The sequence below is a fragment of the Chinchilla lanigera genome, unplaced genomic scaffold (assembly GCF_000276665.1).
Source record: "Chinchilla lanigera isolate Chin_1 unplaced genomic scaffold, ChiLan1.0 scaffold00031, whole genome shotgun sequence".
NCBI classification, from domain to species: domain Eukaryota; kingdom Metazoa; phylum Chordata; class Mammalia; order Rodentia; family Chinchillidae; genus Chinchilla; species Chinchilla lanigera.
In genome coordinates, this window is record NW_004955432.1 from 5628841 (window position 1) to 5641675 (window position 12835).

General features: G+C 41.1%; 1 protein-coding gene across 3 annotated transcripts in view; it reads right to left on the bottom strand.

Annotated features, from left to right (window-relative positions):
* Nucleotides 1-12532, bottom strand: part of Steap4 (STEAP family member 4) — a 23287-nt gene extending 10755 nt beyond the window's left edge. Inside the window, exon 1 of one of the 3 annotated variants that reach the window (XM_013516039.1) lies at nucleotides 12420-12529. The gene's annotated coding sequence lies outside the window, so the exon portion shown is untranslated. Of the gene's footprint in view, nucleotides 1-12419 lie in introns of all 3 variants that reach the window. The other 2 variants (XM_005387980.2, XM_013516041.1) reach the window with 2 other exon arrangements.
* Nucleotides 12533-12835: the final 303 nt, after the last annotated feature.

A 12835-nucleotide genomic window follows, 5' to 3' on the forward strand; every position in this document is an offset into this window, starting at 1 on the left:
GGGAAGGAACAACTGGGATGAGGGAAAGGAGAAAAGAAAGAAAGAAGGGAAACATATATATGTATATACACAGGATAGCTGGGATAATTGTACTGCTGAGTTCTACTGGTCTACTGAAAGGAACAGTTAATGCTTAATTTTTCTTTTTAATTTTTGTGACGAATTTTGCATGCTTATATCTGATAATCTGTGTGGGTTTCTGTATGAAAATCAGTGTACGATTAGCTTTATAAGCAATTGTTGAGTGTTTTCCACACTGGCTGTGCTACAGGAGCAATTAATGAGTGGCAGTATTTCTCATTTTGCTATTCTGATACTTCATTGTGGTTTTAACTTGCATTTCTTTAATGCCTAATGATGCAGCACATGTTTTTACGTGACTACTCCCCACCCCGCCACAAGTCTTCTCGGTGAGATGCTCTTTATGCCTTTTGCTCATTTTCTCACTGAAGATATTTATTTTTAACTTTGAGTTTTGACTATTCTTTATATATTTTAAATGAGTCCTCTGTCAGATATGTAGTATATTTCCCCAAACCCATAGTTTTTCTAATTTATTTTTTATGTCTTATCAAGGTCTTCCACAGAAAAATATAGTTTTTAAACTTGATGATGTCAGCCAGAACTGGTGGTGCACGACTGTAATCCCAGCACTTGGGAGGCTGCAGCAGGAGGATCTCTGTGAGTTCAAGGCTACCCCAGGTATATAGTGAGTTCAAGGCCAGCCTGAACTACATAGTGAGATCCTGTCTCAAGAAACCAAAAAGAAAAAAGAAAATGATGATGCCTAGTTTACTTTTGATATTTAAAAATTCATTTGAAGCCCTAAGATCTAAATATTTTTTTAAAAGTTTAAATTTTACACATGGATCCATGATCCATTTTTAGTTAATTTTTGTGCAATGTGTAAGGTTTATGGCAAGGTTTATTTTTTGCCCATGAATATTAGCTAAATGCTGTCTTGCCATTCATTGAAAATACTATGCTTCATTGAACTGCTCTCACACCTTTGTGAAATATCAACTGTTGGGCAGGGATGCAGCTCAGCTGGTAGAGCACTTGCCTAGAATGCATAAGACCCTCAGCTTGATTCTCAGCACCAAAAAAAAGAGTCAATTGTCCATGTAGGTATGGGTTGTTATATTGATTCCACTGATCTCAGTATCTGTTTCTATGCTAATAACCACACAATGTCGATGGCTATAGCTATATAATATTGTAGGGGACGGCGACTCTTAGCATATCATTTTAAGATAGAATAATTCTAGTCTTAATGCAAGCCTTAAAATGTGTCTTGAGAAACATCCCGAAGAGGTTACAAAGAGTTAACATTGCAGTCCTGACTAGCCCTGGAATGCTTCTCCAAAGACAAAGAATGCCAGGGCCTAGATAGCTACCTATGACCTTGCCTGGGTTGTTTCATCCTTTCCCTGGCCCTAGATAAACACTGTAACCATAAAGGAAATGCATGGTTATCTAAAGGGGGACATATAGAACAGAGTACAGAAAGTACATATCATTGTAGTTGGGCTCATGACCAGAGCCTGACCCCGCTACATGGCACAAGGAAAACAACGTGTGGCCAGGATTACAACATTCCAATCTGTTACCATGGAAACCAAAAATGTATATAAGGTGGAACAAAGGCAAGCCCACACCCACTTCCCTGACTTGTAAGTCGGAATGAGAGGTGACTGGTCTAAATTAAAACTCTGTCTGTTCTCCTAGAGTTCTTTGGTCTCTTGCAGAATACAGCCTGAATTTTGCCATAACAATATCTTAGACTTGGGTACAGTAATTCTCTTTACTATATTCTTCTTCAAAATTATTATACCCATTCATGTTCCTTCTCTTTTCCACATAAGGTTTAGAATAATCATATAAAGTCAGTGTACTTAGAAAAACCAATGCCTTAAAAATGCTGCAAACAAAACAAATCAGTTGATTTTTTTGTTTGTTTTGAGATAGGGTCTCACAATATAGTTCAGGCTGGCCTAGAACTCCCTATGTGGCTCAGGCTGGACTCAAACTTGCAGTGATTCTCCCGCCTCAGTTTCCAAATGCTGGGATTACAGGTATATACTACCACATCCAGCTCAGTACATTTTTAAGAAGAGACATGTATGAAAGCATAACAGCACACACATACACATATATATTACTAACAAGTGAACATGAATTTAAAGTTCTGTGATCGACTATAGGCATAGACTGCATTTAGAGGGAGCTGCCTGGGCCAAATGCAGCTCATGCCCTTTCCACACCTTGGATAGACCCTGTTCTCAGTTCTTTTAGTCAGAAGAAGGATCAGCAACAGAATATAGCTCATTTCAAAGGTGGCTACTTTTTTGCCTTCCACTTGGAAAATGGATGATTTGTTTCCCCCCAAAGATTTTACAGAATGAAGAAAAAAATATATGAATACTTATGTATGTAATACCATTCATAGAAGGAAAAAGAAGGAAAATCTCTCCCTCTTTCTGGTGCAGATAATTCTGAAAGGAAAAAATTAGCCACTACGAAGTCCTCTTATTTCTTTAATTTTTAAAACATTAAAAAATTCAAATGAAGACAGATTCCTGTACACAGACTCAGCCTTAATTACACTCATCATTAGGAATCTTGTTTCTTAGCTTGCCGAATTGTACACATCTATACAAGCTAAAAACACACAAAAAGTTTCATGTGAAAAAGTGTTGGAGGGGGGCTGGGGTTTTAGCTCAGTGGCACAGCTGCTGCCTGGCAAGCGTGAGGTCATGAGTTCGATTCCTGGTACTGGAAAACCACCCCCCCCAAAAAAAAACCAAAAAAAAAAAAAAGAAAGAAAAAGTGTTGAAGGTAATAAAAATAAAAACCTATGAGGACAAATCTATCATCATCATGACATAATTTTAGTGACAGAAAGTACTGCACTGGGATCCTCTGTAAGATAAATAGGCAAAAAGGGTTCATTGACCTTGGCTGGGGGCAGAGGATCTGGTGGTGGTTAGCCAGAAAGACATCTGTCCAGCAGTCTTTCCTATCTTCCTTCAGTCACTAACCAACTTCTAAGCGTCACCAAGGGTCACACCAATGCAAGCACTTCTGCAAAGGGTTGCACTGGGAAACAGTGCCGCTCAGCCCCGGGATGAGGCCAAGGCACTTCCTTTACAGTTTTTTCCTTTAAGCAACCTTGGGTGGAGGGGCTATCTATGAAAAATCAGGAGCGAGAGTGCCTGAGCATGCAGGCGTCACAAGGGAGAGGGTTGGAGATCCAGCCTCAGCGGGTGGTGTTGGACTGCAGGTAGCTTTGATCCGTCACTCTCTCAAGAACACCTGAAGAGTTGTTTTCCAGGACCCGCAACATTACAGTACGGTTTGATCAAAGCTCACAAATGCACTGTGGAATTCCTTCACTGCCACTCCAACATAGAAAGCCCACTATCTTGTTAGTTACTTGTCGGAAACCATGGTTAAAGTCTCCATTTGAGAACTCAGCTTTGGATTCTGAACATCTGATTTCCTCAGGCATGATCCAGTTCCCTCTGGACGGACACACACACACACACACACACACAAAACGAATGTTGTAGTACACAAATCCAGTGGTTTGGCTCTGCATTTTGCAGAAAGATGGAGTAAATGGCACCTTCAAACTGCATAAGACGTGACAGGACTTTTTATTTTAATTTGATGCCTATGAACAGGGCTTTTTTTGGGTCCTTCTGCTTTGTTATTCCTTCTGAAAGCCCTGAAAGCCCTCGCTAATGTGACAACATCTATTTCTATCTCCATCTCCGTCTCCACCTCTACTTGAAGCTTAGCCAGCGATGCCAGCTTTCTTGTGATTCAGAGCCTTTGTTTTAATGTATCCCAGGGACAACTGGAGAGCAAAAGTATTTTTAAAAATATCAAATCTTTATCCTAACACTTGAGCCCATCCAATTTGTCCCCTGGCTATTTCTGTTTTTAGTGAGATCAGGGCTCTTTAGGGAAAACAAACATATTTGCATTTTACTGAAAATGAGGGATATCCTGCTGTAGTAAAATCAGGAGGCTTTGGTTTAGAAAGATCACAGATAATATTTTATCTAAAAATTCATGTGCCCATAATTAATGGATTCTCCTGACTTTTTGGACATCAATCATTATTGATAAGTTAACTGAAAATATAAATGCATATTTTTTATTTTAGCCTTGTAGTTAAAAGTAGGTCTGTTTGCAAGGGTAATTACTCCCGGTGGATAGTTTCAAAGTCTCTCTTTTAATATGGATAGTTTCAAACTATCCATAGTTTTATGATAGTTTCAAAGTCTCTTTTTTAATATACACATTAACATCTCCTTACACAATATTTATTGATTCTTTACACATATCATTCTATACGCTGAGGATAAACAGATGAAGAATACAGATCTCTTATTGAGTTAAACTCTCTCTCTCTCTGTGTGTGTGTGTGTGTGTGTGTGTGTGTGTGTGTTACCAGGGATAGAACTCAGTAACTCAGTGGCTTGCGCATGCTAAGCAATCAGTTTTTTTTTACCTCTGAGCTATATCCCCAGCCCTTAAAAGTATTTTTAACTCCTTAAAAAGTGACAAGGTAGAAATCCAGATTTGGGTGCTTCAAAAACTGTGTGTGTATATTATTGTAAGAAAGTTGGACAACATATGTATAAATAATTAATAAGATGATTTCAGATGGTAGTAAGTGCTCTGAAGATTATAAAGAACAAGGTCATGGTATAAAAAATGCTGTGAGAGAGAAATTTGTTTTCTAGATCTCGTCAGGCTAAGTCTCTAAGGAAGTGACAGTCAAGTGAGTGTTGCCAGATTTAGCAAATAAAAATACATAACACCCCATTAAATCTGAATTTAAGCTAAATAATGAATAACTTTTTAGTTCAAATATATCCCTTCTTTATTTGGGACACACACTAAAATATTTTAACATGAAATTCACATTGGACTGGGCATCATATATTTTACCTGCTGATCTGAATCAAAGTGAGGTCTGAGGGAGGATATGGTGCTTCCAGAGAGGACTTCCCAGGCAGAAGGCAAAGTGAGGTGTAGGTAGTTACCAGCTGATGTAGTACAGATCACCCTTACACAAATACTGTATGAAAGTGATTGGCAGGGGCTGGGGATATAGCTCAGCGGCACAGCACCTGCCTGGCAAGCATGAGGTCGTGAGTTCAATTCCCGGTACCCCCTACATCCCCCAAAAGAAAGTAATTGGCAACCTGATTAGTAAAGAAGCTCATATGGACCTTTCAAAGCAATCTCCTAGTTGGTTGTATAAACTGGAAGATTATAGGAAAAGAGAGGGTCAGCTGGAGAGCAACCACAAACCTGTGCCTTTTTAATTGGAACCACTCAGAACCAAGATAAATCCTTCCGAAATTAAAATATAATTCACCTGGAAATTGTAATTCTAGTTACACCAAACGTATTTGTTAAAAGAATACACACACACACACACACACACACACACACACACACGCCAATCTTTTACTCAGAAGGGAGACAAACTTGAATTAAAGAGTTTTAAAGTTTACCCAAACTATTTTTCAGACCCCATGTCTACTTCGTGGATGTCCGCATGTCTCGTCTCACAAATTCATATTGTGGCCCAGTCTGTTACTACCACATCAATCAAAGTAAAAATTAAAGCTACTTTGTGTCAGGAATAAACCAGGACTTTGTGATTTCTATAATAAATTCTGATAACAGAAACCTATAATTTAAAACTCCCCATTTAAATAAACAACTGAAGATTTGTTTCTGAAAAACAAATTATTTCAGTTGTTTTGTAAGATGTCCCATAACCACCTAATTTACTTAGAGTAGGTGGGGTGCCTGTCTCTCTCTCTCCCTCGTTCCCTCTCTCTCTCTCTCTCTCTCTCTTGTACTGGGAGGGAGCCCAGGGCCTTCACGCTACAGCCCCCGTTCTTTAAATCTTTTAAAATTTCTTTTATTTTGAGACAGGGCTTCACCAAGTTACCCAGGCTGGGTTTGAATTTATCATCCCTTTGCTTCAGCCTCCCAGAGTGCTGGGATCAGAGGTGTACACCACCACACCTGGTTTGAGATCAGCTTTTATGTTAGCCAATAAGATGACACAAAAGAAAATAGTAACCTTAACTTTTTCAGTTTGATCAAGTTACAAGATCATAAATGAAGATAACCTTCACATCACTGGCCGCCTCAGGGTCCCGAATAGATTGAAAATGTTTACCTTTCCCAGTCATTTGACTTCGGGAGAGCTAGAACATGTGCAGGCCAGACATGGGGAATAATGTGGATGAGGAAACAGCGGAACGTTTTTAGGAGCCCGTGTCTATATCAGATGACACTGCGAGGCAGCATTCACCACATTTTTTATCACCCCTTGTAAAAACACTCAAGAAAAAAGACTTTCAGAACTGCTTTAGGAAGTGGCAAGAATGACGGGATAAGTGTGTTTGAAGAGGGGGCGCCTTTTGAGGGGGACTGATGCAATGCATCTTTTATTGTAATAAATTTAAAAATTTAAATACTGCATTTTTAACTTTATTATTTATTTTAAGCATAATAAAAACAATAAAAATGATACAAAATTTCAAAACAAGATGATAGGAAATATATATATGTATATTATACACAAGATAGCTAAGATAATTTTACTACTAATTTCTATTGGTTCATTGAAAGGAACAGTTCGTGTTTATATTGTCTGTGCAGTCTTACAGGCCTGTGTCTGGTCATCTGAACTACTACTTTGAAGATAACAATAAGTAATCCTGCACTTAGGATCACCCCTTGTATATACTTCCACACGAATTACCAGTCACTACCTAGGAACCAGCGGTGGCATCTGCAGTAACTACACTAATTCTTTTAGTGACACCTGACTGCCATCCATCAGGCTGTGAGAGGGACATGAACAGTAGGTTTATGATAGATTTCAACTGCGCTTAACAGAAAAGTTGTTTATCTTTCAGTTCCTTGTTGATATTCTAGTTCAATTCAAAATTTCATTCATACATGCTGCCACCTTTAGATCTCAGCAGCACTTGGTCAGATAAACGAAGATACATTTACGGTTTCATGGCCAAGATCTCATCCAGTATGCTCATTAGCCGCTGTCTAGGCTGGTTAGATCTGTTTGATGAGAGCCTGGTGCACATGACAAACAAGGTCACCGATCCAATCATGCCTAGGATAATTTACATGGCCTTGCCCTACATTTTTAAGGCTGAACAACTCACAAATCTGGGTTTCAACGAAGATTGGCCCCAGGTCCAGGACCAGTGGATCATTCCTATCGAAAAAACCAACCTGGCTCACTGATTTTGTGGTATTGGCTCTATACACATAAGTATTTGCTTAACTCAGTGATCTGCAACAATCCACTTAACGTTTAATGCCAAGTGAAGGCTTCTGCTTCTCTAGGTCCACTGTAATCAGAGGTATCTGGGAAGTGTTTTGATAATTTTGATTAACTCTGTGCAAACAAAATTTCCTATGAATGGGCATGTGTCTTCATACTGAGGGTACTGGGAAGTGACCTAAATGTGATAGCTGCCTCTACAGTTTCGGGATAGAGCACTTCTGCAGTGGATTTGACCCTGGCCTGCAAGCCTTGCTGCAGGAACTCCATTCTGCGTCCAAGTATCTCCTTACTACTTTCCGAAGTTTCCTGGGGACTGCTCAGCCTCTCTGATCTTGTTTTGGGTATTGTTCTCCTTTACTTATCTGGCTCCTCTACACGTTGCTTATTATTACCTCTAACGTTTGCTGAAGTTCATCAGATGTGGCTGCTTCATTTTTTTTACCCTGGGGGCAACTCCCTCCGCATCCTTTAGTTAGGCTCTGATACACAAACTTGAGAGCAGCGCTAGTTGATGAATACAGTTAAATTAAACAGCTCCTAGGTTATTTATTTATTTTTATTTTGGTTCTGGGGATCAAACCCAGGGCCTCTCTCATGCTAAGCATGTGCTCTAACAGTCAGTTACATCCCTGACTTTTTAGTCTCAGCCTCATCCAGTGGCATGGCTGGAGACGCCTTGCCAGCTGGGAGCTTGAAATCAGCCCTGGTGGGAATATTTGGACCATGAGAATCACCTAGTGCTGTAAGTCAGGACTTCTCTTTCTCCTTAGGTGAGTAACAGTGCACCATTGGCTCTTTCCCTGTCTCTCACCCCTTTCCCACCAAAGCTATGGCAACATGCTCATGGCGATGGGAAAATACTTGGGCTGGCAGGGTGATACCACTTTTCCATGGTGACTAGACATTAGGTCTGAGTTTCTTTCCATAGAGGTCTCCCTTCCCTGAAGGCTTCCATGTTTTTTATGAAAATAGAATTCATGTGGTTATCACGTCCCAGCACAGGTCCTAGGCCCTGCCCATCCACATACGGAGCTGAGACAATTTGGGCTGTAAACCTTATATATTTAGACTCTTGTTTCCCATAGGGAAATAGATACAAGGAACCCTTTCCGTACCAGTCTCCTCAATCACAATCTTCTAGTTTTCTTAGTATGCTTGAAAAGTAGGGTAAACACACCTCATGATCTCAATCTAGGAAAAGTGTGCAATTGGCACACTTTTATTATTAACTACATCAGTTTCCCAAACCTACTGTTTGAGTTAGAACCCAAAGTATGTTTTTTAGAATCCAAAGTATTATGGTTGTAAATTTATTTTAAAAACTTACCCTGTGTAGCAAGACAATAGGGCTACTAAAATAAATAAAGGAAAATGAAACAGCAATTTTCCTACAGTTTCTTATACTTAAAATAAATATAATAATTTGAGCTATTTATATGCACTGCATCATACAAAACAATCTCATGCTTCTGCCCAAATGGTAGGTAGTTAGAATCTGGACTTTGTCATTGCTCTGATCCTGTTAACTAACCCAGTACAGGCAGCAAACATACTCATCTATGTCCATAGTGGCCAGTTACTTCCAAACATGTTTTGGTGTTTTCACCAGTTAACTTGGCATGCTTCACGCTTTCAGCAGAGAATTACTGAACAGCCTCTATACTGCACAGTGGGGATAAAGTGATAACTCCGATGGACCTAGTACTGCAGGGTTTCTGGAAATGGGTAGGAGGTAGCACATAATCAGATTGCTACAATGTACTGTGTAAGGGCCAGAGCAGAGGAAGGTGCAGAGAGGCCAGAAACCCCGGGAAGGAACACTTATCTGCTGGGAAACATGACAAGAAAGTTTACCAAAGTCTGTGCAAAGTTATTCTGTCCACCACTTAATTTAGGGTTAAAGTTTCCATTCTATAAAAAGAGCAGGCAGAGATGAAAGATGCATCATCAGTGTTGATCATGCATTCTCCCCTTCTGTTTAGGGCTCCTACACACTGCAGATCTGCAGGGAGCCCCGTGCATTCTTTATGAAGCGTTTCTCTTTAATTGAGTGCTGAGGCCCAAAAGAAAATCTAGTGCACGTTGTACTAAAAACTCTTTAAGAAATAGGTGATATAGTGAAGTCATATCATGTGTGTGTGTTTTTTTTTTTTTTTCAGAATTACAGCTCCTTGTTTTTCAAAATTACCCTTTGAGCACATTTTCTTTTAAGATAAAAAGTGAACTTTATTTTATCACGAGATTAGGACTGATCATATAATCTACATGTAAAGGAAACATGTCTCTCAAAATAACTTTTCAGAAGTATGTGACTGTCAAAGGACAATGTGGCAATATCTCTTTCCACATGGCTAAATACACTCTTGTAGAACACTGCAGAGAAGAATTGAGATTAGGATATCAATGTCAAGCCTGGTTAATTAGCATGGAGATTTTTTAGCTGCCTAGTGCATTCCTTTTGAAGTGCTGTATTTCTGAAAGATAATCTTCAAACAGTATGTGCATTCTTTGTTCTAAATGCCTTAATGACTTTGAAAAAACAAATCGTTTATACATACAGACCAAGTATTATCACAAATTGTTTTAAGTATTAGTTATCCTTTCACTATTTATTTAGTTTTATTCCTTGCAGAATTGATTTCTTCTTAACAAAAGAACAGGGGTTAGTTCAAGCCATTTTGGAAATCACCTAAAAAAAAAAAAAAAACCACTGAAAGAATTTTGAGGTTTAACATATCATGTAGGGGCTGGGGATTTAGCTCAGTGGCACAGTACCTGCATGGCAAGTACAAGGTCTTGCGTTCAATTCCCAGTACCAAAAAAAAAAAAAAAAAAAAAAAAAAAAAGGCTGGGTGTAGTGGCGCACGACTGAAATCCCAGCAGGTGGAAGACTCAGGCAGGAGGATTACTGTGAGTTCAAGGCCAGCTAGGGCTACAAAGTGGGTTCAAAACCACCCTGAACTGCATAGTAAGACCCTGTCTCAAAAAGACAACAAAATAGAACAAAACAACCCCCCGCCCAAATCATATCATGTGGAACTCCTCAGAAAGTCTTCATAGTGAATGTGTACAGAAGACTCAAATAATTTGTCTTTGTAAATCTTATTTCTATTATTTCCTAGCTGAAGTTTAAAAAAAATCCCAAAATCCCACCCAGAAAAATGTATTATTCAGTGTATTCTAGATTCTCATAGCAGGGCTTTACCGGTAGATGTAGCTGCAGGCTCTTAACAAATGACTTTATCCTTTGAGAAAACCTAGAGAAACTCCCTGCGAGTCCTCAAGCTGTGAAGGGCTGCTGTGCTATAGGGCTTTTGTTTTCATTTTGTTCACAGTTTCTCAGCTTTCCTAAGATTTTCCAAGGAGATGATTTCTAAATAGAAGTTGATAAAAATATCTAAGTTACTTATGCAGAGAACGAGAGGGTGAGCATCACGGAACACTGACATGTGTTTCTGAGTCTGACTGTGCAGCAGCGAGAACCTGTGTCCATTCACTCACGGTATTAATGACTGGCAGTGGCTTAGGAGAAGTCTTTAAAAAGATAAGGTAACAGAATGGTTGCTCGAGGCTGCTCCACCTTTAAATTTCTATGACAGATGAACCCATTTTTAAAAAGTTGTTAACGACATTGTGCACGGCTTAGGGCTTCCAAGCTACTCACAGGTTTATAAAAATCCTTTTAAACAACACAACGGTCAGCAAGCTTAAGCAAGACAGGAATGTCAAGAAATCATTCTTAAAATACGGGCAGGGCCTTGCATACGTTGTTTTCTGAGCCTCTGGTTGCTATCTGAACTTCAGCAAAACCACAAATGTTGCGGAACGGAGAAAGCGCGGCGACCCAATTTCTCCGGACACAGGTACCATTTGCTTTACAGCCCGGGGCCTGATGGCAGGGAGTGCTTCACTCCGCTCTCTGGGCTGGCTGTGCTCGCCTTGCAGGTGGAATGCACGCAGGAAGAGCTACACCACAGCATTCTGAAAACCCCGGGGCTTTGCAAAAGGCCATATCTCAAGAAACTTACTGCTTCAAGTGAATGTGCCATTTTATAAAATTACACCTATTATATCCGAAAAAAAAAGTTCTTTCGTGTGAGTGACATTTACAGAGAATAGGAGAGTCTCAGACAGCAAGGCTGAGAATGGCTTGGATAGCTGAGAGTATTGCCACCGAATGATAAAGGTGGTAGGACTTTCGCATGCTCCCGTGGGCAGTGCCTCCACTCCACAACTGGGCAGTTTCCTTATAAGAGTGAACCTGTGTTATCACGAAAAAAGTAATTGCTCAGCTCTGCCTCTAAGCATTAATGAGATTTCTGACACATTTCAAAACTGCAGCTTCTCAAGTCACATGGCTTTTCACCTTGCTAGAGTTGGGCTTTGTGGATCGTCTGGACCAACAGCCTTTCAATTTACATCTGTGGAACTGAGGCTGGGATAGTTGGCTTCTAATTGGAACCAGGAATAGAATTCTCCAGGCCTTCCCCCATCATAGGATTCATTTCCCACCACACCAGTCATCTTTTAAAGAAAGTGCTGAAGTTAATCACCCAGAGGAAAAAAGCTCCCTTCCACCTGTCTCTGGACAGAGAAATAAGGTTTTAGTTTCTTTTTGCTGTAAATTACAATCCAAACAATATTTCTCTGGAAAAGCAATTGTTAAACTGCTTAAGGGAATTTAGATCCAGATCAAAGAGGTTACAGTTTTGGGACAAATTTCCAGCTGTTGGTCAATAATCAGCCTCAGAAGAGAGACTGGCAACGCACATTTCTTCAATCTCCCTTCTGATTGGCGCCAAAGATTTGCGCCAACCCAGGAGCAAGCTACGGAGCCGCAGCAGACCTCGCGCAGGCCTCTCTGCACCCGCGGGTGGTGGTGATGAGCGATCCAAGTGCAGGAAGCTGGAAGCGCTGGCATGCCCAAAGGATCGCGCGCAGCAGCTGGGGCGGCTCTGCGGGGTGGGGAGCTGGGGCAGTGAGCGCTGAGCAGGGACCGGGAAACCTGGGCCCCGCGCTGGGAGTGGGCGGAGGCAGGCGAGGAAGCCGCGCTGGGAAACCTCACCTGCGGGAGGGAGGGCTGGTCCTGCACGACTGGGCTCTGCGCGCTGCGCTGCGCGGCGAGGAAGGAAGCGCGGCTGGAGCGCGGCTGTGCGCCCGCTGCGCTCCGCGGGGTATAAGAAGCCAAGGAGCGGAGGGAGGGCCCGCTAGATTTCGCAAGAGAAGCGGTGAAGAAAGGTTTCCAGGAAGTGTTCAGGCTGGGAATCCCGGACAGCTTGAAGAACCAGAACATCCTGTGCTGCTATTGTTGTGTCTTATTCCCGCGGGGGATGATATCCCGTCCGCCCCAGCCTTGGACCTGCGCTGCACCGGGGCTGATGAAGTTTGGGGAGGCGGAGGAACCCGAAGTTGGGCTCCTAGACAGAGCTCTCCGGGCATCTGCTTCAGGGTGAAAGGCCCTGTGTTCTCTGCACCAAGTCC